The sequence below is a fragment of the Mobula birostris genome, chromosome 9 (genome assembly GCF_030028105.1).
Source record: "Mobula birostris isolate sMobBir1 chromosome 9, sMobBir1.hap1, whole genome shotgun sequence".
NCBI lineage: Eukaryota > Metazoa > Chordata > Chondrichthyes > Myliobatiformes > Myliobatidae > Mobula > Mobula birostris.
Genome location: NC_092378.1, coordinates 132043829 through 132064614, shown reverse-complemented (window position 1 = coordinate 132064614; position 20786 = coordinate 132043829). Strand labels below are relative to the sequence as shown.

Below are 20786 nucleotides of genomic sequence, written 5' to 3'. Positions count from 1 at the left end.
CAGATGGGGTACGAGGGGGAGGTGGGGCATTAGCAGAAGTTAGAGAAGTCAATGTTCATGCCATCAGGTTGGAGGCTACCCAGACGGAATATAAGGTGTTGTTCCTCCAACCTGAGTGTGGCTTCATCTTGACAGTAGAGGAGGCCGTGGATAGACGTATCAGAATGGGAATGGGACGTGGAATTAAAATGTGCAGCCATTGGGAGATCCTGCTTTCTCTGGCGGACAGAGCGTAGGTGTTCAGCGAAACGATCTCCCAGTCTGCGTCCTAGGAGTTTTTATGGTATGAGTGAGCACAGTAGACTGAACACCTTCCTCTTGTGCTTCTTTTTAAAGGTCTTTTGTGTTGTGGTCAGTCTGATTATTTGATTGTTTCCTCATAGCATACACAAAGAAGGGTGGGATGTGTAAGTGACAGTAGCACAGGGATCTGAAATGTTTGATATTTGTCATGGGGGGGTAGAAACAAACATGAGCATTTAACTAGAATTTATTTGCTTGTTCTTTCACTGTTATATTTTAAAACATAAAAGGTTTATGTATTCGGAAATGTTAAGAGTTCCTCCTCTCCATTTCTGCTTTTGTGTGTAATTGGGTGTTTTTTGTGTTTAGCTTTGTGAATTTGTTTTTATTGAGAACCTCCCTCTAGACCTGTGTAATGATATCAGTCTTTTGAGAATGCACCAGTTTGTCTGTTCTATATTGGGCTAAACGCATAACAAACTCCATAAAAATCCAAACAAAAAAACCAATGACAGCATTTTACGAGAAACCCACCACGATAACTCAGAAAGTACTGGGATTGAATACAAGTCTGACAAAGCATTTTAAAAACATGAAACAAACTATGAATGACAAAGACTGACAAACATCCAATGTGCAAAAAAGGACAAATTGTGCCTGTCATAAACAAAAAATATATAATAGTGAGAACATGTCGAATGCTTGAAAGTGATTTAATAGGTCATGGAGTCAATTCATCGTTGAACTGAGTGAAGTTATCTACACTGGTTAGGGTAATAACTGTTTCTGAACGTAGTGGTGTTGAACCTAATGTTCCTGTACCACCTCTATTTCCCTGCTTTCTTACTTTCCCGCTATAATCTCAATGATCAGATGAGTATGATACTAACTGGTTTCATACACTGACAACTTACTAGCTTTTGCAACAAGTCTGCTACCAGTTCATTGTTACCTGTGACCTTCGTTGTTTTTCTGGCCACCTTTCTATCTCCATTGTTCAGGGTCGACCATGGATGATGCATCCTAGCTGTCCAGATACATAATCCAGGGCAGTACAATATGGAGAGCAAGCTGCTGCCCACGTAACAAGTTCCTCTTCTCCACACATCTGATGAACCCAAAGGAACGGCATAGACCAGCAGCATCACAGGAGTTGCCAGTCAGCGTTGAACTCAATGTAGGACTGCCCTAGAGGCTCCAGCTCTGGATTTTTCCCTCGGGATTTACTCCTGAAGCCTTCCCCATGAGTGGGTATGGCTGCAGGGTAGCTGAGGTTTGAGATCAGAGTTTTCCTTCGCCTAGATGAGCTGTCAACCACGGCTGATGATCCCCATCTGTCCTATCTACCCTCGGCTTTCTTTTTCAAAAATGTAAAAGAACTAGTAGCTGGTCATTCAAACACATAGTAAAGGCTACTTGTCTGAAAATGTAACTATTGCTTCTGTGGTACGTTTCAATATAATACAATTGCTCATACTCAGGCACCTTGAGTATGTGCTGATAAATTGATTTACGTAGAATAAAACAGCTGATTTGGAGTAATTTTTTGAAATACAATGTATAAAATATATTAGGTCAAGAGCCAATGATATTTTAGTTAATTATCAAGTATTAATACAGCAGTTTTTCTATTATCTGAATATTGGTCCAAAGCATCGGTTATTTATTCCTCTCCTTAGATGCTGCCTGAACTGCTGAGATTTTCTAGCACTTCGGGTATGTGATGCCCAACTCACTGTACATGGTTGCTGGAATTCAATCAGACAGACTTGGAATAAACTGTTGGAATTTATTAATGGACACAAAAGAGTTGGATATTAGGTTAAATTCATTTTGTGTAGCACAATTTAGAAGCTTTAAACCAGCATCTCTTGTACTGTGTTGGTATTAAAATCACTCAGCATAGAAACAGGTGCTTCAGTTCATTATGTTACCCACCCATCAAATTCTCACCTGCATTTTCCACATCTTCATCAATTCTGCTATCAGCCTGTTATTTATTTTAATAGGTTTCAATAGGTACATTTAGTGTCAGAGAAATGTATCCAATATACATCCTGATATTCTTTTTCTTTGCAAACATCCACAAAAACAGAGAAATGCCCCAAAGAGTGAATGACAGTTAAATGTTAGAACCCCAAAGCCCTCCCCAACTTCCCCTCCCACGCAAAAGCAGCAGCAAAGCAACAACCTCCCCGCTACTGAGCACTCAGGTGTGCAGCACAGTGTCAGTAAAGACACAGACTTGCAGTACCCCAAAGATAATTCATGCACCACAGGCTCCCTCTCCCCAATAAGGGAAAAAGAGGTGTCCCCGTTTCACAGCGAGAGGGGAGACCTAACAAAACAACTTGCTGACTTGATGTTAAAAGTCTGTTGTGCCGCTTTTTCTGAGCTCTGTGCCCGAAGAACTGGAGTCTTTGGGCAGGCAGCCAGCGTGCTGCTTCCGATCTTCCATGTACACCCACAATATATCAGGCGGCAGCACCAGCCCTGAATCCATCCGCCTCCAAAGCCATGAAAATCCGGCACTCTGAAGGTGCGCTAGTCTTCTAGGCCGCATCCTTGGCATATCGAAAAGCAGCCGGTCGTGAGGCCCTGAGGGCAGGTTCCCATTTCTGCAAAGAACTGAAGTCAGCATGTGACTGCAGGTCAGGGTCTTCAAAAGTACCTTGAAAGGGATAAAAAGAGATATCAAAGTTAGGAATAGAGCTGTTTCCGAAGATGCAAACAAAGAAGTTGCGGTTAAGTTCTATCATCCTAAGCTCTACCCCTTCAAGAACATGAGGTGAAGAGTTCTTGAAAGTGAGTCCATTGGTTGTGGGAACCGTTCAGTGATGGGGCAAATGAAGTTATCCCCTTTGGTTCCATCCTGGGAAAAGTTCCCTGGCTATCCACTCAATCTGTACCTCTTACCATCTTGCACACACCTCCACCAGGTTGTGTCTCATCCCTCTTCGCTCCGATTAGAACGCGCTAGCTCGCTCAACCTGTCCTTTTCAGGAGCCATGTTGGGAGGGGTGGTTGATGGCAGGAAGTGACGTTATTTATTGATTTATTGGGATGTAGTGTGGAATAGGCCCTTCTGGCCCTTTGAGCCATACCTCCCGGCAGCTCCCAGTTTAACCCTAGCCTATTCATGGGACAATTTGCAATGACAGGTTAACCTACCAACCAGTACATCTTTGGAATGTGGGAGGAAACCAGAGCACCCAGAAGAAAATCACGTGGTCACAGGGAGAACATTCAAACTCCTTACAGGCAGCAGTGGGAATTGAACCTGTGTGACTGGTACTGTAAAGCATGGTGCTAACCAATATGCTACAATGCTGCCCTGTAAGAAGAACATGCAAATTCCACTTGAATGGCATCTAATTCATTTAACGGTTTTCTACATATTAGCTCACATTTGGGCACGTTATTTTATAGTATATTAATTGATCTGCATGGTTGCAAAAGGAAGAATTTAAGGTATTATCTCAGCGATTATTTTATAAGCTTGGGCAGGTGCTGCTGTAAAGCTGCAAATAAAAGAACCTGCTACTAACGTAATGTGTTTAAAAAAGGAGCAGAAGAGGAGTACCTCAGTAAGCATGTTTACTGTTTCTCTGCAATGGTCTCTGTACACCAGCAGGACTCGTACACTATTACACACACATGGTGTCACTTGGTGGACTGCTGACACTCTTCCCTCTGAATCATGGTGTTCTATGTACTGTTTACTCAAGCTACTCTCCAACACATAGCACTGAACCGACACCTCTGCAGTAGTGGTGAGTTCTGCATTATTAGATGAAGCAGTTTTCAGGCCATGCGTTACCATGAGATCTCGTCCATCTTTTCGAATGGTTCTCGGTAAACCTTGGAGTTTGGCAGTCTCCCCACCAGCTAATCATTTGCAGGCATCACCATGAAAGCAGTTTACATGCAACTTCCCCAGGCTTCTCTTGACTTGCTGTCATTTTCCATAGTCACACCTGTCAAACACTTGTCACTGAGGTTTCTGTGGGTGTTATCAATATTTCCCTCCCCCGCGAAAATCGTGCACCATTAACCAGTCACTTTTCTCAACAGCCATTTTTGGGATCTTTCTACGTGAATATTTGGTGCCGAATATGCGTAAGTGATGTTGCTCAACTAGCTTGCAAAAATTGTTGGGTGGGTCTTGGCTGTCTTTCTTGATGTGGATTCTTGGGTCTGTTTTCCACCAGCTGCCAACTAATTGGAGCAGTATGATGTGCACAGGGTTTGCCTGACAACCAAAGTTGCTTATACTGGCTCTTGTTGGAATACAAAATGTTGGGGCAACCATTTGTCTTGAGAGCCTTCAATAAAAGGAGATATTGTCGCAAGCTTAAAGTTCCTAAGGCGGCACCTTCCAGACCCACGACTACTACTATCTAGAAAGATGAGAACAGCAGATACATGGGAACACCACCACTAGGAAATCCACCTCCAAGTCACTCGCCATTTTGATTTGGAAACATATCACTGGTCCTTCATTGTTGCTGGGTCAAAATCATGGAGTTCCCTCCCTATCAGCACTGTGGGTGTACCTACACGTCAGGGACTGCAGCGGTTCAAGAAGGCAGATCATCACCACCTTCTCAAGGACAACTAGGGATGGGCAATAGAATGCTGGCTTAGCTGGTGATATCCACATCCTGTAAGTACATTAAAAAGTGATGATGAGGTTGATGAGGGAGGGGTTCGGTGCATTAGTGGTGGACCAATCAATTCGAAGAGAGAGTTTCACACAGGTCGGGGAGAAAAGTTTAAAAAAAGGAGCATTTTGCGGGGATTGATGTATTAGTGGTGGACGATTCGATTCACGATTCACTAGCAGGGTCAAAACAGAGCGGACATCATGTGAGTGGACCAGTGTAGGAGTGGGAACTTGAGGCTGTGGTGGGGAGGCACAGGTAAATAGCAGTTAAGGCTTTTGTAGTGGTTGAATAAAGTCACTAAATTACAGCTGATTAAATAAAGTAGGGATGATGCAGGATCAGGTGATGTGCTACAGCTGCGTGATGTGGGAGTTGGCGGACCCCATTATGGTTCCTGGTGACCACATCTGCAGCAATTGTTGGCTGCTTAAGCGACACTGGTTCAAAGTTATTGAACTGGAATTTGAGCTTTAAACTGCAGCACATCAGGAAGGGGGAGAGTTACCTGGATTCTCTGTTTCAGGAGGTAGTCACACCCATTAGATTAGCTGCCTCAATTTCGGTCTGTGGTCAGGGACAAGATGGTGTGACTGCGAGTGAGGCTGGTAGTGGGATCCAAGAGACAGTGCTGGAGGAGCCTCCGCCCTTGAGCTTGTCCAGCAGGACTGAGATTCTTGTTCCCTGTGTGGATGAAAGTGGGAGCTGTAGGAAAGATGAGAAACCTAACTGGCACTGTAGTTCAGGGAGCCATTCAAGAGGGCGGAATGAAGAGAAATGTAGTGGTAATTGGGGATAGTGTAGTGAGGGGAATAGACAGGGTTCTCTGTTACGGGGATAGAGTGTACCAAAGGCTGTGTTTCCTACCTGGTGCCCAAGTTCAGGACATCTTATCTGACCTGCGGAGGAATTTGCAGTGGGAGGGGAAAGATCCAATTCTTGTGGTCCATGTGGGTACCAACGACATACATAGAACAAGGAAAGAGGTTCTGGGGGAATTTGAGCAGCTAGGGACTAAATTAAAAAGCAGAACCAAAAGGGTGATAATCTCTGGATTACTACCTGAGCCATGTGGAAATTGGCATAGGGTCAAGAAGATTAGAGAGTTAAATGTGTGGCTCAAGGATTGGTGTGCGAGAAGTGGGTTTAATTTCATGGGAAATTGGCACCAGTATTGGGGAAGGAGGGAGCTGTACCAATGGGACGGGCTCCACCTGAACTGTGATGGGACCTGGATCTTAGTGAATCACATAACTAGGGCTGTGGATAGGGCTTTAAACTAAATAGTAGCGGGGTGGGTTCAACAGATTGGAGAAGTATGGATAAAGTAGGGAAAAAAAGTCTGAATGAAGATAAAGAAAAAGCATAAGATAAAAAAAGAGAGAAGTAAAAGTGGAGTGAAGAAAAATGTTGGGCATGTGGCCAAGTGGTTAAGGCGTTCGTCTAGTTATCTCAAGGTCGCTAGTTCAAGCCTCAGCTGTAGCAGCGTGTTTGTGCCCTTGAGCAAGGCACTTCATGGCACATTGCTCTAGTCTGTGCAAGGAGTGGCGCCCCACATAGACTTCCAATCTGCGCCTTGTAAGGCATGACAATGCCCGATGCAGGCCTCTCATGGTCTGAGTCGACGTTCCCTCCCTCCCTCCCTCCTTCCCCCTGAAGAAAAGTCAAGTGCAAAAGAGTAAAGGATACAAGATTTTAAAAGCTCATTGAGTGTCAGGGCACTTTATTTGCATGCCTGTAGTATTCAAAACAAGATCAGTGAACTTGTGGCACAAATCAGTACAAAGAGTTATGATTTAGACGTGGTTGCACGGTGGAGAGGATTGGGAACTAAATATCCAAGGATATCAGGTAATATGGAAGGATAGGCGAGAAGGTAAGGGAAGTTGGGTAGCGCTGTTAATTAAGGATGAGATCGGGGGATAGTGAGAGATGATCTAAGATCAAAGGAGCAGAATGTTGAATCCACCTGGGTAGAGATTAGGAATAGTGACAGGTAAAATTAGTGACCTTGTACAAACTGTAGTTAGGGATCCTCTTGGAAAGAGTAATGACAATATGATTGAATTCCTCATGCAAATGGAGAGTGCAGTAGTTCTATCTTGAACCAGTGTATTGTGCCTAAGCAATGGAGACTACAATGGGATGAGGGAGGGTTTGGCTAGTGTAGACTGGGAACACAGGCTATATAGTGAGACAGTTGAGGAACAGTGGAAGACTTCCAATAAGATTTTTCATGGTGCTCAACAAAAGCATATTCCAGTTAAAAGCAAGGGCAGTAAGGGTGGGGAGATCCAGCCTTGGATAACTAAGGAAATAAAAGAAGTATTCAAACTAAAAGCTCATTCATACAAAGTCGTCAAGAGTCGTGAGAAACTGGAAGATTGGGAAATCTTTAAAAAGCAACAAAGTACTACTAAGCGAGCAATAAAGAAAGGGAAGCTAGATTATGAAAATAAACTAGCACAAAATAAAAAAATGGACAGTAAAAGTTTTTATAATTGTATAAAGTGGAAAAGGTTGGCTAAAGTGAATAAGTGGAGGACGAGAAAGGGGAATTGATATTAGGTAACGAGGAAATGGCCGAGGCTTTGAATGACTATTTTGTGTTGGTCTTCATGGTGGAGGACACATCTAACATGCCAAAGAGAGATGTTAATGGATACGTTGGGAAATGTGGACCGTGATGCAATAGCTGTCACTAAAGAGGTGGTGCTGAGCAAACTTGTGGGCCTGAAGATAGATTAATCCTTTGTTCCTGATGGAGTGCTTTCCAGGGTACTGAAAAAAATGGTAGAAGTTACAGTAGAGGGTTTGGTGATGATTTACCAACATACTCTGGACAGGTCCCGGTGGATTGGAAGATGGCGAATGTCACGCCGCTGTTCAAAAAAGGATGTAGGCAAAAGGCAGGTAACTATGGAGCAGTTAGTTTAATATCCATAGTTGGGGAAATGCTTGAAGCTGTCATTAAAGAAGAAATAGCGGGCATCTGGAAAGAAATGGATCCATCAGGCAGACGCAGCACGGATTCTGCAAAGGCGGGTTCTGTTTGACAAACTTACTGGAGTTCTTTGAGGATATAACAAGTGCAGTGGATAGAGGAGAACAGCTGTATGTTATTTATTTGGATTTCCAGAAGGCATTAGATAAGGTGCCTCAAAAAAGACTTCTCCATAAGGATGCACAAAGTTTGGGGTAATGCATTAACATGGCTAGAGGATTGGTTAACTAAGAGAAAGCAGAGAGTTGGGATACGTGAATGTTACTCTGGTTGGCAATCAGTGGTGAGCGATGTGCCGCAGGGGTCAGTGCTGGGCCCGCAAAAGTTCACAATATACATTAACAATTTGGAAAAGGGGACTGAGTGTTGTGTATCTAAGTTTGCTGATGATACTAAATTGAGTGGAAGAGCAAATTGTGCAGAAGATGCAGAGAGATATAGATAGGTTAAGTGACTGGGCAAGGGTTTCTCCCCTCCCCCCCTCTCTCCCCCCCCACCTTTCTTTCCTTCCTTTTCCACATAGCTGTTCAAGCTTACCTGAAATGAAGCCATGCTGTTTGCTTCAACTATTTCTTCTAGTACAGACATCCAACCTGCCAGCAGTCTTTGCGTTGAGTGGGCGGAAGAATAACAAAAAATCTGCAGCTGCTAGAGCTCCAGAGCTCCTGGATCTTTCACTTTTTACTTTTCTCTCCCCATACTTTCATATCTGATTAAGTTTTCAGTGTTGTTTCTGTTCTTCTGCTCTTTGACTTTGAACAAGCAGTACTCAGCAGAGAGATCTCTGTTGTCTCCCGCCTACATCCCCTTCATGAACCAGTTATCTGAGTGAGCACTTCAATTGCCAAAGGACCACGCTGGTAAATAGAATTACTATAGGTGCAGTAGGTGCTTGATGGCAGACATAGGCAGGATGGGCCGAATGTGCTGTATGTGTCTGAATGTTATTTGTATTCAGAAACATTAAAAAGCCCTTGAGCACTGTTTAAAAACATTTTTAATATTTAATAAAATGAATTACAATTTAAATGAATGAAATCAGATAACAAAATTAGGCTTCTGAACTTCATGCTGCATTGCATTCGAAGTGTCGTTGGTTAATTTGTTCTGTACCCTACCATATTTAATTTGTGCACTTTTCTTTATTTATGTGTAATTTGTTTGTAGAATTTACCCTTACTTTCTGAAGTTATTGTTTGTTATATGTTGTTATGTGTACTACTGTGCTTTCCACCCTAGTCCAGAGAAATGTTGTCCTGTTTGATGGTATACATGTATGTAGTTAAATAACAATAAACTTGACTTAACTTGACTCATGCTTGTCTCCCCTCATCTATTTCCACCCACTGAAATCAGTACCACTCTTTACTTTCTCTGGTGAAAATGGTGCAGGTTTAGAGATAGCTTTCCCACTTACAGAGTGTATTAGCGTAGTGCAGCATTTCGCAGCATTGGGAGTACAAGAGTTTCAATTGTGGGCAAAAGTTTAATGTCATCTGACTGTACATGTATCAACCAAATGAAACAACGTTCTTCCGGACCATGGTGCACCTACAGAAAATGTGTTTCACACCACACGTAAAACAATATGTTACCCTAAATAGCTTAATACAATATAATTCAAAGTGCATGTAGCATGCAGCACAAGTAAACAGTAAAGCATACAAATACTATCCTTGAGGGCAAGATCGGGGCCTGTATTGGTGCAAAGTTTATCCCGAATACATAAAACTCCCCATTCAGTGCAAGCTTCATCTTTAATCTTGATGGTATCCCTCAAGTAACCAAAATAGTAACACTGATGGCAAAAAATTTGTCTTGTATCACTTTATTGCGAATTTGCATATGGAGAGAATTGTTTTCGGTAATTTGGCGATGGCAGCTGCTCACACACACATAGAATTAAATGCAAACACATGGCAGATTTAGCCAACAGGATGGAAGGATCTCCTGCTTGTAATCAAAACCAACTCTTTCAAAACAAAAGGATAAAAATGAAATAATCATGAGAAAGTGGGAGTATAATGCTTGAGAGGTGCCAGTTTGAAGGTTAATTTTCTGCTAAGAGATGATTATGGAGTTGAAATGAATTACCACTATTTTGTTTGATGAGGATTTTATCTCTAACACAGAAAGAAAAATTTGTCATAAAAACTGGTAATATTTTCATAAACTGTTATTTTCAATACACATTAACCCAGTTGCTATTAGCTACATATGAAATAGTAAACAACAGGAATTCTGCAGATGCTGGAAATTCAAGCAACACACATCAAAGTTGCTGGTGAACGCAGCAGGCCAGGCAGCATCTGTAGGAAGAGGTCCTGACAAAGGGTCTCGGCCTGAAACGTCGACTGCACCTCTTCCTACAGATGCTGCCTGGCCTGCTGTGCTCACCAGCAACTTTGATGTGTGTTATATGAAATAGTATTTTGTTTTCTTTAATTTTACTGCTTTTTGTTCTAGTTTCCTAATTTTAATTACATACTCAATGGAAAAGACTTTTGGCTGCTCAAAAGCATGCAAATAATTTATTTGGTACTCTGTTGACTAAGCAATAGAATGAATTTGAGCTACATCTTTTCAGAGTAACAGCACCACCTGTGGCACAGACATTGAAAGACTGTCTGGACAGTTGAGCTCATAATATAGATTTGTATTGTTTCATTGCAAGTTCACACACAAACTGCTAGAGGAATTCAGCAGGTCAGACGAAACATGGAGAGGAATAAACAGTTGCTGGTTTGGGCCAAGTCCCTTCATCAGGACTGAAACTTCCTACTTCTCCATAGATGGCTGTCTGACCTGCTGAGTTCCTCCACCATTTTGTCTGTGTTATCCTATATTTCCAGCATCTGCAGAATCTCTTGTGTTTATCATTAATCTTGCACATTTTTTTTGCAGTGGTGGCTTTTTGTTACTCAATCATTTGAACATACTTTTTTCCTAATGTATCTTTTCAAAACCTCTCAGCAGTCTAGGACAGCAGGTAGAAGTACTGGCTTGTAGCTTTAGCAGCCTGGGTTCAATCCTGATCCCTGGTTCTACCTCTGCGGAGCTTGCATGTTCTTGGCTCAAAGCGTTGACTATTTATTCATTTCCATAGATGCTGCCTGACCTGCTGAGTGCCTCCAGCATTTTGTGTGTGTTGCTGGATTTCAGCATCTGCAGGATATCTTGTGTGTATGCTCACCCTGTGACAGCAGGGGTTTACCCTTGGTGCTCTGGTTTCTTAACTTGGCTGCTGGCAGGTGTGGTCTCAAGGCAAAGCCATCTTTTCCTGCTGTATCTCTCTGGTTCAACTTTCAGTCTCCTTTGTTTTTCATCACTGATGCCATCCAGAGTGCTTGTGCCCTTCTCAAACTAGGGGGCTCAAGAATGAACATACTTCTGCAACTGAGATGAAGCTGACATAAATACTATCCTAGACTTTTGGGCTGAATGTCTGCTTCTAGCTTGTTTTAATATTCAACCCATTGAGTACTTGCTGGCTCCCTGCGGAGTAATCCCATCCCCCCCCCCATTTCCCTCTAACCCTACAATTTATTTTCTCCCACTTGACTACCAACTTCCCTTGTTTTATTTTTGTCATTCACCTCCATTTAAAGTGGCTAATTCCTTATTAGTGCATCTTTGGGATTTGAGCACCTGATGGAAACCTAAACGGTAGCAAGGAGAATGTACACCAGAGAGCAAGGTTGGCTCTGGGTCAGGGAACTGTGAGTCAGCAGTAGTAAGGTAAATGGACACAGAAATTCTGTTGTCTAATACAAATCGTTCCTATGCAGTGCATTCATATTTTAACAGAAAATTGAAAGCTGCACACTTCCTGAACAAAGTCAAATTCCTTTATGGCCAAACAACAGGAATTCTGCAGATGCTGGAGTTTCAAGCAACACACATCAAAGTTGCTGGTGAACGCAGCAGGCCAGGCAGCATCTCTAGGAAGAGGTGCAGTCGACGTTTCAGGCCGAGACCCTTCGTCAGGACTAACTGAAGGAAGAGTGAGTAAGGGATTTGAAAGATGGAGGGGGAGGGGGAGATCCAAAATGATAGGAGAAGACAGGAGGGGGAGGGATGGAGCCAAGAGCTGGACAGGTGATTGACAAAAGGGGATACGAGAGGATCATGGGACAGGAGGTGCGGGAAGAAAGACGGGGGGGGGGGGACCCAGAGGATGGGCAAGAGGTATATTCAGAGGGACAGAGGGAGAAAAAGGAGAGTGAGAGAAAGAATGTGTGCATAAAAATAAGTAACAGATGGGGTACGAGGGGGAGGTGGGGCCTAGCGGAAGTTAGAGAAGTCGATGTTCATGCCATCAGGTTGGAGGCTACCCAGACGGAATATAAGGTGTTGTTCCTCCAACCTGAGTGTGGCTTCATCTTTACAGTAGAGGAGGCCGTGGATAGACATGTCAGAATGGGAATGAGATGTGGAATTAAAATGTGTGGCCACTGGGAGATCCTGCTTTCTCTGGCGGACAGAGCGTAGATGTTCAGCAAAGCGGTCTCCCAGTCTGCGTCGGGTCTCGCCAATATATAAAAGGCCACATTGGGAGCACCGGGCGTAGTATATCACCCCAGTCGACTCACAGGTGAAGTGTTGCCTCACCTGGAAGGACTGTTTGGGGGCCCTGAATGGTGGTAAGGGAGGGAGTGTAAGGGCATGTGTAGCACTTGTTCCGCTTACATGGATAAGTGCCAGGAGGGAGATCAGTGGGGAGGAATGGACAAGGGAGTTGTGTAGGGAGCGATCCCTGCGGAATGCAGAGGGGGGGGGGAGGGAAAGATGTGCTTAGTGGTGGGATCCCGTTGGAGGTGGTGGAAGTTACGGAGAATAATATGTTGGACCCGGAGGCTGGTGGGGTGGTAGGTGAGGACCAGGGGAGCCCTATTCCTAGTGGGATCCCACCACTAAGCACATCTTTCCCTCCCCCCCCCCCCCGCATTCCGCAGGGATCGCTCCCTACACAACTCCCTTGTCCATTCGTCCCCCCCATCCCTCCCCACTGATCTCCCTCCTGGCACTTATCCGTGTAAGCGGAACAAGTGCTACACATGCCCTTACACTTCCTCCCTTACCACCATTCAGGGCCCCAAACAGTTCTTCCAGGTGAGGCAACACTTCACCTGTGAGTCGACTGGGGTGATATACTGCGTCCGGTGCTCCCGATGTGGCCTTTTATATATTGGCGAGACCAGACGCAGACTGGGAGACCGCTTTGCTGAACATCTACACTCTGTCCGTCAGAGAAAGCAGGATCTCCCAGTGGCCACACATTTTAATTCCACATCCCATTCCCATTCTGACATGTCTATCCACGGCCTCCTCTACTGCAAAGATGAAGCCACACTCAGGTTGGAGGAACAACACCTTATATTCCGTCTGGGTAGCCTCCAACCTGATGGCATGAACATCGACTTCTCTGACTTCCGCTAGGCCCCACCTCCCCCTCCTACCCCATCTGTTACTTATTTTTATGCACACATTCTTTCTCTCACTCTCCTTTTTCTCCCTCTGTCCCTCTGAATATACCTCTTGCCCATCCTCTGGGTCCCCCCCCCCCTTTCTTCCTGGACCTCCTGTCCCATGATCCTCTCGTATCCCTTTTGCCTATCACCTGTCCAGCTCTTGGCTCCATCCCTCCCCCTCCTGTCTTCTCCTATCATTTTGGATCTCCCCCTCCCCCTCCAACTTTCAAATCCCTTACTCACTCTTCCTTCAGTTAGTCCTGACGAAGGGTCTCGGCCTGAAACGTCGACTGCACCTCTTCCTTTATGGCCTTCGTGCACATTAACACACAGGTGCGTGCAGAAGTACAGAGACGCAAATGTGGTCAGATGCTCACCCAGCTTCTTCCACTGCATTCACAGTGTGGTGGAAATGTCTTTGTGCACTAATATGCCGAGAAACCATCTGAGAAAAGTATGTTGCAAGCATTTCCTGTTAGTCATGTATATCGTACACTTCCTATTGTGATTTACTCCTGCTTAGGGGTCATTTCTTCATTTGTGCACATGATGCTCAGTGAGGGGGCAGCAGCGGAGGGCTGAGCAGTTTCAAGTTCCTGGGTGTCAACATCTCTGAAGGTCCATGCTGGATCCAACATATTGACACAATTAGGAAGAAGGCACACCACCATCTATATTTCATTCAGATTTTAAGGAGATTTTGTACGTCACTAAAGACTACGTATTTATACAGGCGTACTGTGGAGAGTACTCAGTTGCGTCACCAGTTGATGTGGAGGGCACAGAATTGGAAAAAGCTGTAGAGGGTTGTAAACTCACCCAGCTCCATCGTGGACACTAGCCTTCCCAGCATTGAGGACATCTTCAAAAGATGATTCCTCAAAAAGGTGGCATCCATCATGAAGGATCCCCATCACCAGGACATGTTCTCTTCTGACTACTACCATCAGAAAGGAGGTACAGGAGTCAGAAGACACACACTCAATGTTTTAGGAACAGCTTCTTCCCCTCTGCCATCAGATTTCTAATCAGACAATGAACCAGCCCATGAACACTATCTCACTTTTTTCTCGCTTTTTTGTACTACTTATTGAAATAAAGAAAATAATATATATCTTTGCTATTTATGCACCGTACTACTGCCGCAAAACAAGAAATATTGTGATTAATAATTTGATTAGCTCAGCATAATATTATGATTAATGATTTGACTAATTCAGCACAATATTGTGATTAATGATCTGATTAGTTCAGCACAATATTGTGGGCCAGAAGGCCTGTTTTTGTGCTGTACTGTTCTGTGTTCTAACTCACATTCAGGAACCAGGAAGGAGTGAGAAGAGACGTAGGTTAAGACAGTGAATTTAACATCAAAATTGGGTTCAGAAAAAAAAGACAAAAGAGGGAAACGTTTGCATCATAAGAGGAAGAGGGAAAAAAAATCAAGAAACTCTTTAAATTTAGACTTGTTTTGAAATTGGACATTTAAAAAAACCTTTATCAAACACACAAAAGATGAAATTTCACATCTGGAACAGTTAACGTTCAGTTTTAGACCAGCTGCTTAGCCAGAATGACTTCCTTCTGTGCCTTAAATTTCTTTGATATTATGATTACTGAGTATCGTGTTGTTAAAAAGGCACAGCAGCTTGTCGTGACAACGTTCTGAAGCAAGGTTAATGGGTGAATATATTAAGTTCATAGGTAGTGGGGTCTAGATGGGGGATAGCTACAGCAGAGCAGCTTGACTTAATTCACACAGCAAATTGTGGACATTTAAACAAAACCTCAGACCTGCTCCCTGTCCGGGGCTGTATTAGTTACTGTTAACAGGAGCAGTGCCTTAGCTTTATTGTGCCTTTGACAATAAATAAGGATAAGCCAATTCCTAATTAATCTTTTCCCAATTTACCAAATCTGAAATATAAACAGAATACGCTGGAATTATTCAGCTAGTGTTGAAAGAGAAATGAAGTTGACGGTTCAGATTGAATACTCTTCTTAACCACATCTGATCTATAATCTGGCCAATTCCTCTCATGTTATCATACAGTTTGTCTTTTGCACATTGGTTGCTTGTCAGTCTTTGTGTATAGTTTTTTTGTTCTACTATGATCAACTGCAAGAAAATGAATCTCAGGGTAGTATATGGTGACATATATGTCTTTTGATAATAAATTTACTTTGAATTTTGAACTCTATTGCCTATGGTCTACCCTATTCTGATGCAATCCAGTCTACAATCAATTCTGTTTCACCAAGTGCACCCTTCCCATTTCAAATTCGCTTCCTGATGCAATCTGTAAAGCTCAAACTTGTGAAATTATATGTTTCCCACCTCTCCAGTAAAGTACAAACAAAGAAAATCTGCAGATGCTGGAAATCCAAGCAACACACAGAAATGCTGGAGGAACTCAGCAGGCCGATCAACATCAATGGAAACGAGTAGACAGTTGACGTTTCAGGGCGAGACCCTTCATTAGGAATGAAAACAAAAGATGAGAAGTTAGAGTAAGAAGGTGGGGGGTGGGGAAGAAGAAGTACAAAGTGGCTGGTGATAGGTGAAACTGTGAGAGGGGGAGGGGAGAAGTAAAGAACTGGGAACTTGATTGGTGAAAGAGATAAAGGGCTGGAGAAAGGGGAATCTGATAGGAGGGGGTAGAAGACCATCGAAGAAAGGAAGGGAGAGGAGCCCCAGAGGGAGGTGATGGGCAGGTAAGGAGATGAGGAAATGGGAATGGGGAATGCTGAAGGGGGGTGGGGGAATTACCAGAAGTTTGAGAAATTGACATTTGCTGATGGCATGAAGACTGTTCCCCCAGCATTTTGTGGGTGTTGTCTCCAGGAAAGTAGCTGCTTTTCTGCAAGAAACCTCAAATACAAAATTGCCGCACAATATATTCCAAGGTAGACAATCTCACACGAGATTCATGGGTGTGCTGAAATCAGATATTTGAACAAGATCAGGAAGTTCATTATCCAATACCAAGATCAGTGGTGCACACTGCTTCATTTTATTCTGCCTTGCTGCAGCTTGGTTAGAATCCATTGGGACAAGCTGTATCGGGATGTTCACTCTATGCAAGTAAAGATTCGGTTGACTTCAGTTGGTGCCTGTTTATTTAAGGGAGAGGCGATTGGCTGTGCTGACCTTTTAGTTTGCCAAGAACTACTGTGATGCTCATTTTCAGGTCAGTCTCATTATCCAACACCAGATCCAGTATTGCCCTTTCCCTTGTTAGACTATCTGTGTATTGATTTAAGAATACATAGATATTCTTCTGGATGCACTTAACAAATTCCCTGTCTAAACTTATTGCATGAGGGAGGTTATGATCTATATTAGGGAAGTTGAATTTGCCCACGACAAAACCCCTGTTCTTTTTACCCCTTTACGTAATCTGCCTGCATATCTGTTTCTCAATGGACCGAAGACTGCTGCATGGTCTGTAGTACAATCCCATCAAAATGATTGCACCTTTCTTATTTCTGAGTTCCTCCATATAGACTAAGTGGATGAATCCTCCATTCTGCCCCCTCTGAGTGCAGTTGGGATATTATCCCTGATTAATAGCTCAACCACCCCTCCCCCAACACACACTTACTCTCTTACATCCTCCTGTATTGTTTCTAAAATATCAAAACTCCAGAGCATTAAGTATCCATTCCTGTTCCTCTTTCAATGAAGACTCTGTTATGCCACAGCTTCATAATTCCATGTACTGATCCATGCTCTAAGTTCATCACCCTTACCCATGATACTCCCAGCATTATAACACATGCACGTCACCCCATCTGTCCCATTGTGTATATTACCTTGCTGCTGGCTGTTCTTACTGTTCAATACATCCACCTTCCTCTCAGTCCCTCTGTTTTCTGACCTGGTGCTCTGGTTCCACATCTCAGTCAAAATAGCTTGAACTCTCCTGAGTAGCCTGAGTGATCCCCAGTGCCAGGATATTGGTTTCCCTCCAGCTAAGACGCAACCCATCCTTCTTGTACAGGTCACCCCTGCACCAGTTCCTCGTCCACTCATTCATCTGTTCTGTCTTTCTATTCCTGCCCTGACTTGAGCATGGCACCAGAGATTTCTAACTTCACGGTCTTACATTTTCTAGCCTCTTGTGTGACTCGGTAAATGCACAGTGCAGGGCCTCTTCCCCCTTTCTGCCTGTGTCATTGGTACTAATGTGCTTGTCCTACCCTTTGAGAATGTTCTGCAACCAAACTGAGACATCCTCAACCCTAGTATCTGGGAGGCAACACACCATTCTGATGTCTGATGTCTCCTTTGCTGCCATCCTTTTTGTCCCCCTAGTGAGTCTCCTGTCACTATTGCTCTGCCTGACTTTACCCTTCCCTGCCAAGGTTCAGAGAATCCACAGTGGCTGCTGCAGCTACGTCCTGATATCATCCTTCTTCTCCCTGCCCCAGCGGGTATCCAGAGGAGTTGTTGAGGGGAATGGCCACAGGGAACCTTGCACCGATTGCCTACTCCTTGTACATCTAAACAGATATCCTGACTTGTGTCCTAGTTTCCCTGGCCGTGCTGTGAACAGCTGGCATTTGGCTGGTGAATGATTTGAGCTAAAACACAAATCACATGGATTGTGGATACTTTTGGAAGCCCTGCCAAGCAATTCCTGGCTCTGTAAAGGGCAGCCTTGCACTTTCATGTTTTGGGCATTGAGTGTAATTACTATTGAAATGAAAGTATAATTTTAAGATTTGGGATTTTGTTTTAACCTCGTATCATTATGTGTGGCCAAATGTAAAAATGTTTTACTTAAGGCTTAAGTGATTCAAGCTGCCACTTTAGATCAGACTTCTTAATTTCACTAAACTCCAGAGAACCTCATTTATATATCAAAACTTGGTTTCCTACTGCTGGATGTTAATCTTCAGATTTGCATTGCCACAGTGACAGGGGCGATTGAACTGACAGATGTAAAGCACTATGTCAGTTTCACTGAACTTAGATTCATAGCAGTGCTGCAGGTAAAGAGGAAGGTTTGCTTTTTTTTTGGAAAAAAAAGGCTTGGTGGATTTAATCATAGCCCCAATTGAGATTTAAAAGGTCATCTGATATCTCACTGTATAGATCTGGTGTAAAAATTAATTTAAAATTACTAAATTCCATAATTAGTTGTTGCAAGTGCTCTGCACAGTTTGCCCATAATTTGACTGTTGAGGTACATTCATGTTCATATTTTTGTTTAAAATAAATATTTACAAATAGAGGAAAATATGAGTTGGAGAGACCGTGGGATATTATAGTTCACATCCACCAAGGCTGCTTTTATTGATACAAGTGTTATTTTAAGTGACCAATTTGTCTACTTGCAAAGTTCAAAGTAAATTTATTATCAAAGTATGTACATGGATACAGATCTTGGACCTCCAGAAAGTGTCCACAGCAAGGGTGATTAATAAGTTCATGGTCTAAGGTAGAAGGAGATGAGTTATACAGCTCTCGTTTCATGCACATGCAGTTCAACTCTTTGAGTGATTATGCAGAAAGTTTGAAGTTAATAACTCATCTCCTTCTTCCTTAGGCCACGAACTTATCAATCACCCCTGATGAGTTATTAACTTCAAACTTCCTGCATAATCACTCAAAGAGTTGAACTACATGTGCATGTAACGAGAGCTGTATAACTCATCTCCTTCTACCTTAGGCCATGAACTTATTAATCACCCCTGCTGTGGACACTTTCTGGAGGTCCAAGATCCATATGCTCCACGACCGCTGGACTAAGTGTGGAAATGTAGGAGGGGACTATGTTGAAAAATAAATGTGCTAGGTTTTCTAAAATTGACTCCATAGAAATCAAACCATAGAAACTACAGCACAGAAACAGGCCTTTTGGCCCTTCTTGGCTGTGCCGAACCATTTTCTGCCTAGTCCCACTGACCTGCACACAGACCATATCCCTCCATACACCTCCCATCCATGTATCTGTCCAATTTATTCTTAAATGTTAAAAAAGAACCTGCATTTACCACCTCGTCTGGCAGCTCATTCCATACTCCCACCACTCTCTGTGTGAAGAAGCCCCCCCCCCAATGTTCCCTTTAAACTTTTCCCCCCTCACCCTTAACCCATGTCCTCTGGTTTTTTTTCTCCCCTTGCCTCAGTGGAAAAAGCCTGCTTGCATTCACTCTATCTATACCCATCATAATTCTATATACCTCTATCAAATCTCCCCTCATTCTTCTACGCTCCAGGGAATAAAGTCCTAACCTATTCAACCTTTCTCTGTAACTGAGTTTCTCAAGTCCCGGCAACATCCTTGTAAACCTTCTCTGCACTCTTTCAACCTTATTTATATCCTTCCTGTAATTTGGTGACCAAAACTGAACACAATACTCCAGATTCAGCCTCACCAATGCCTTATACAATCTCATCATAACATTCCAGCACTTATACTCAATACTTTGATTAATAAAGGCCAATGTACCAAAAGCTCTCTTTACGACCCTATCTATCTGTGATGCCACTTTTAGGGAATTTTGTATCTGTATTCTCAGATCCCTCTGTTCCACTGCGCTCCTCAGTGCCTTACCATTAACCCTGTATGTTCTACGTTGGTTTGTCCTTCCAACGTGCAATACCTCACACTTGTCTGTATTAAACTCCATCTGCCATTTTTCAGCCCATTTTTCCAGCTGGTCCAAGTCCCTGTGCAGGCTCTGAAAACCTTCCTCACTGTCTACTACACCTCCAATCTTTGTATCATCAGCAAATTTGCTGATCCAATTTACCACATTATCATCCAGATCATTGATATAGATGACAAATAACAATGGACCCAGCACTGATCCCTGTGGCACATCACTAGTCACAGGCCTCCACTCGGAGAAGCAATTCTCTACTACCACTCTTTGGCTTCTTCCATTGAGCCAATGTCTAATCCAATTTACCACCTCTCCATGTATACCTAGCGACTGAATTTTCCTAACTAACCTCCCATGCGGGACCTTGTCAAAGGCCTTACTGAAGTCCATGTAGACAATATCCACTGCCTTCCCTTCATCCACTTTCCTGGTAACTTCCTCGAAAAACTCCAATAGATTGGTCAAACATGACCTACCACGCTCAAAGCCATGTTGACTCTCCCTAATAAGTCCCTGTCTATCCAAATGCTTGTAGATTCTGTCTCTTAGTACTCCCTCCAATAACTTACCTACTACCGACGTTAAACTTGCCTATAATTTCCCGGATTACTTTTCGATCCTTTTTTAAACAACGGAACAACATGAGCCACTCTCCAATCCTCCGGCACCTCACCTGTAGACAGCGACATTTTAAATATTTCTGCCAGGGCCCCTGCAATTTCAACACTAGTCTCCTTCAAGGTCTGAGGGAACACCCTGTCAGGTCCCGGGGATTTATCCACTTTA

At 43.3% G+C, this 20786-nt stretch overlaps 1 protein-coding gene and 1 long non-coding RNA gene across 6 annotated transcripts in view; one reads left to right on the top strand and one right to left on the bottom strand.

The window, feature by feature from the left end:
- The window catches only part of cpped1 (calcineurin-like phosphoesterase domain containing 1), a 302901-nt gene that overhangs the window by 23454 nt on the left and 258661 nt on the right, over positions 1-20786 (top strand). The gene's annotated exons all lie outside the window — the stretch shown is intronic.
- LOC140203081 (uncharacterized) overlaps positions 2221-20786 on the bottom strand; it is a 73914-nt gene continuing 55348 nt past the window's right edge. The window contains exon 2 of the long non-coding RNA XR_011887280.1: positions 2221-2914. This is a non-coding gene — a long non-coding RNA (uncharacterized lncRNA). The remainder of the gene's footprint in view (positions 2915-20786) is intronic.